This window comes from Vespa velutina, chromosome 1, assembly GCF_912470025.1.
Source record: "Vespa velutina chromosome 1, iVesVel2.1, whole genome shotgun sequence".
Classification (NCBI taxonomy): domain Eukaryota; kingdom Metazoa; phylum Arthropoda; class Insecta; order Hymenoptera; family Vespidae; genus Vespa; species Vespa velutina.
Genome location: NC_062188.1, coordinates 2,202,178 through 2,208,123, shown reverse-complemented (window position 1 = coordinate 2,208,123; position 5,946 = coordinate 2,202,178).

Below are 5,946 nucleotides of genomic sequence, written 5' to 3'. Positions count from 1 at the left end.
ATCATCCTACTCTCTTTTGTGGGATGGTATCGACTGTCAGAAGTGGTGGTGCACATTACGATACATACGTTGCTTTCGGAGGCTGCATCACACAACACATATATATACACACACACACACACACATACGTGGGAGACAGGTAGTGCCACTTCCGGTCGGTACGCGGACCATTGTAAGCGGACGCGTACAATGTGTTATACATGGGTATATGTATATATATATATATATATATATATATATATATATATATATATACACTTATAAACATACACACACACATATATATATATATATAGAAATAATCCATATGATATAGTACGTATATATATATATATATATACATATATTCACATATAAATACACATACGTATGTAGAAGACGTATGGGATGTTGCACTCATTATCTCTCTCTCTTTCTCTCTCTTTCTCTTTCTCTCTCTCTCTCTCTCTCTCTCTCTTTCTCTCGCAAGTAAAGCCTCGTCGAGAGGATCCTATATGGGACAGAATGATGGTGGCTACGTGGCGCCCGTTTGTAGTACTCCCATTGTAACTAACATAAATACGTGCCAGCTTTCATCTCGGGATATAATATATGTAGATATACGTATGTATTTATCTATTTATGTATATATATATATATATATATATATATATATATATATATATGTATATGTATGTATATATATGTATATAACTAGAGAAACGAGAGACCCGTACCCTTTCCTTACTCTTCTTTCTCTTCCTTTTTTTCTTCTTTTTTTTTTTTTTTTTTTTTTTTTCAACGAATACGTAAACTATGAAAGACGTTCTCTCGTCTCTTCTCAAGAACCAAAGGTGAGATAAAAAGAGAGACAGAATGAATAAGTGAGTAAGAGAGAGAGAGAGAGAGAGAGAGAGAGAAAAAAAGGGAGATAGATCTTTAAAAAGCCGTTTCCGGTTGACTGAAAAATCCGATGGAACGGAGAGACTGGAACCAAACGAGGAGACTTTTTGAATTTTCATTTTTCCTCGCTTAGACCAATGTAATGACTCGTCTATCTGTATAAACGCGCTTGTCTCTTTCTATTTACTATTTCTATGTGTACGTCTGTATATTAAACGAGCGTATCCAAACGTGTGTATCCACGTTTACGATTTCATTCTTTTTGTTTCTCTCTCTCTCTTTCTTTTTTTTTCGATGTCAATCATGGTAAATATGATTTTTGTCCTTTTTTTCCTTTCCCTCGATCTTTTCTTTACTCTTCCTCTTTCTCCTCATACTCCCCTTTCTGCTCCTCTTTTTCTTATTCTTATTCTTCTTCTTCATCATCATTATCATCATAATCATCATCATCATCATCATCATCATCATCATCATTATCTCTTTTTCTTCTTTTTCTTCTTCTTATTCCTATTCATCGTTTTTCTCTAAACTTTTACTTAGACTCCAAACATCAGATATTTTTTTGACGATCAGAAACGAGCATCTCCGACGATCTCAACGTTTCCTCGAGCGCGTCAACTATTTGCACATCTGTGATCCACTTGTCTTTTCGAGACTTATCTTGATCCGTCTGCTTTTATGTACAAAGTTATAATCTCTCTCTCTCTCTCTCTCTCTCTCTCTCTTTCTCTCTTTCTCCCATCCTTTTTTCTTCCTTCATTTTTTGTATATAAGTACGTACATATATACACCTTCTTCTTCTTTTTCTTTACCTTCACTTGATCATGTCGTCCTTTTGACTATTTTTTCTCTGCGAAAGGTGCTTGTTTAAAAAAAAAAAAAATACGAAAAAGAACAAAATAAAAAATAAAAAAGAAAAAAAAAAGAAATAAAAAGAGCCTTGCGGAGTTGGTAAAGATCGCGTGCTTCGGATGGAGAAAAACAATGTATATATATATATATATATATATATATATATATATATATATATATATATATATATATATATATATATATATATAATTTTCGTGACCTTCTTTTGTGCCAGAGGGCTTCCCCTCGTTTTGTCATTCGCAATCGTGATATCGAGTAATTAACAAAACGCCACGCGTATTTTTTTTTTCTTTTTCTTTATATATATGTATATATATATATATATATATATGATGGACTAATATATATATATATATATATATTACTCCATCATCATCGAGAGAAAAAAAGAAGAAGAATAAGAAGAAGAAATTATTCGGATAAAAAAAAAAAACAAAGCATTCGTATCTAAAAAATATTTGACGCAGCATCCAAGCTATACTTGTTACTTATTTAAAAATTGCGCCATATCTTTTCTCTTCTTTCTTTCTTTTTCTTTTTTTTTTTTTCTCCTTCTTACTTCTCAATAACGTGAAACATCGTCAAATGACAATTTTTCGATTCAATCACAAATAATTCGACTGCAATCTTCTCGATTAACATTTGGAAAAAATTCAATGGCAATTATTGTGCGTATGAAAGAAAAAGTAAAGGAAAAAAAAAAGAAAGAGAAAAAAAAAAGAGAGAGAAAAAAAAACAGGAAGGAATAGAAAAATGAAGAAGCGTGAAAAAACATTAGATAGATGTCGATATCATCAATTGTTACGTGTATCGAACCGCGTGAGACAGGGTCGCGTTCTCTCTCTCTCTCTCTCTCTCTCTCTCTCTCTCTCTCTCTTTCTCTCTCTCTTTGTCTCTATCTGTCTCGCTAGCACCGACACAACGATGAAAGAGAGATACCGGTCGAAGATATATAACTGACGTATGAGTTTGTCAAACGGATGATGACAAAGGCGTGTTCTTTTCTTTTTTTCTTTTTTTTTTTTCTTCTTCTTCTTCTTTTTTTTCTGTTTTCTTCTGTTTTTTTTTCTTTTTTTTTTTTTTTTTCCATTTTTTTTTTCTGCGAGAGAAGAGATAATGTGTTTCTTAGGTGTACACAGGTGCCGGAGAGGAGGCCACGCAGATGCTGCGTCTAATCGATCGCTAAGAAAGAGAAAGAAAAAGAGACAGATAGTTGGACGGACAGATAGATAGGCAGATAAACAGATAGATAGGTAGATAGATAGATAGATAGATAGATAGATAGATAGATAGATAGATAGATAGATAGATTGATTGATTGATTGATAGATAGTATGATAAATAAAGAGAAAGAGAGAGAGACAGACATAGAGACAGAGAGTTATTCTTTGGGCAGTCACGAAAAGAAGCTAAGAAGAAAAAGAAGAACAAAAAGAAAAAAGAATTATCTCGATCATCGTAGATGATTAAATTTATACGTATATATATATATATACACACACACATACACATATACATCCCATTCTTTAAAATTTGATTTTATCCTACGTTATATCGAATTCGTATAAACTTGAAGATGACTCGATCGTAATAATGACAAGACTTTGATGCACACGTGACAAAGTTAAGTACATAGATACATTTCTACTTACTTAATTACCTACTTATTGTCTACCTACCTATCTACCTATCTAACTTACTACCGACTTACACGAATCCATCTTTATGTGTTGAAAATAAGAAATAAACACGTAACTGTCATTGCGATTGTTAAGAAAAGTTGTACACAGATAAGTTTCTTAACGGATCTTTGATAAAATAATTCCACCTTTCTGTTAATTACTGATAGAAAGAAAAAGAAAAAGAGGTAGAGACAGACAGACAGACAGAGAGAGAGAGACAGAGAGACAGAGAGAGAGAGAGAGAGAGAGAGAGAGAGAGAGATAAAGAAAGAAATATAATCATAATAATAGTTCCTTCTTATCGAATATTTGGATGCTGTCATTTAATAAATGACATTTCAACAGTCACACACGGAACAAATTCAGGAAGTGGGGGAAGAAGAAGAAACGACAAAGAAAAAGAAAAAGAAAAGAGAGAGGAAAAAGAAAAAAAGAAAAAAGGAAAGAAAAAAAGAAAAGAAAAAAATATTCCTAACGATGAAATCATTAAAATATCGATACAATGTAAATGAAAATGATCGTTGATTCGTTTGTTAATCTTCAAACGTTACAATGATAATCAATGATCGTTATACTCTGTATCTCATCTTAGCATAGCTAATGTCTTAAACAATAACATAGATAATAATATGCGTAATATAACGTATAAGGATTAGATTGTACGTCGTATTTAAAATATTTTTTCAATCTGCCATGAACTAATGTGCAATGCCATCCTCTCTTAGTACCACCAACATATAGGGTGCAACAGACCGCAAAGATGTAATAATTCTTTGTGTGCTCGTGCGAAGTTTGCCTCCTAGTTACACGATACACAGTACAAGAACTTCTCTTATCCTCTTCTAACGCGCTTCGAGTGAATGTGGAAAAGAAGATGAGTATTCTTTCTTTCTTTCTTTCTTTCTTTCTTTATATATATATATATATATATACCATTATCTATCTATTTATCTCTCTCACTCTCTACATATCTCCCTATCTTTCTCTCTGTCTTTGAGTCTGTATCTGCTTTTCTCTCTCTCTCTCTCTCTCCCTCTCTCTCTCTCTCTCTCTCTCTCTCTCTCTCTCTCTTTGTCTGTCTGTCTGTTCATCTTGCTCTACACGCTACGTCGATTTCCTGCTCTCGCTAAGATTCTGATCCGTACACCTCTTACGAATGGTATTTTATGGTATTGTATATGTGTAAATGTGTTAATGCATTTGTACGTGTAAATTTACACACCACACGTGTACGCATACGAATGGTTACTTCTTTCTCTTTTTAAATCCATTAGTTTCATCTTTTTTACTTTTTTTTTTTTTTTATTATTTTTTATTTTTTTTTTTGTTTACAGACTCCCGTAATAATACACTCACGAATCATTCGTACGATTCAATCGAAAATTTCATTCATTGTATTCCTTATTATTTCGATAACAATATATCGATGCATTCTTTTTGTTTGAATAGTTTTTTTTTTTCTCTCTTTTTTACTCTTTTTTCTTCTAATATTAAACCTTGACTTTTATTATTTCAAAAAGATTCATAACTTTATGATTTTATTTCATATAAATTGTAATTAATCGAAAATATCAGAAGTATTCTTTCCTTTATTATTTGTCATTTCATTTCAAATTTGTTTGTTTCTATTCTTTATGTTTTATTTTTTTATTTTTTTTTTTTTTCTAAATTAATTAAACCCTTCGAAGCAAATATAGATCACGTAGAAATGATAGGATCAATTGAAAATTACATTAATTATATCCTTCCTTTGTTAATGAAAAATAACGAAATATAATTTTTTTTACATTTAATCTTACATTTCTTCCTCTATTTTTTGTTTTGTTTTTTTTTTTCTTTTTTTTGGTTTTTTTTTTTGATTAAACTATCCTCATCTCTGTATTTATGCGTTTTTTATTATCAATCACTTAGGCACATCATATACACATCATATTATACAAATTACATATAAATTTGTATGAAATAATATTCGAAAGGGTTAAAGCATAAGTCAATTGAAATTTTTCTTCCCTCTTTTCCTTTGCTTTTTTTTTTTTCTTTCTTTCTTTTTTTTTTTTTCTTCTTCTTCTTCTTTCTCGTCGATAACGAAACCGATTGAAATCTTGCAAATTTTCTTTCTTTATCTTCCACCTATTATCGAGCGTTACGCGGATGGAAAAGGATTGCTCGAGGATAGGGAAGTTGTTATAAACTATCTTGGTACATATATATATATATATATATGTATTATTATATCGTATCCTGGTAGCTCTCATTGCTACAGAGAAGAAGATTCTACTCTGCTTCTATTTCACGGCCACTTCGTCTCGTTAGTCGCGCGATCACGTAACTAGATAACGAAAGGCTAACATATTTTTCTACGAAAAAAAAGAAAAGGAAGAAGAAAGAAGAAAGAAGAAAGAAGAAAGAGGAAAAGAATAGAAAAAAAGAAAAAAAAAGAAAAAAAAAAAGAAAAAAAGAAAAAAAAAGTTACCTACTACACACACGCAAAGCTCGTTCTTTCGTTCAC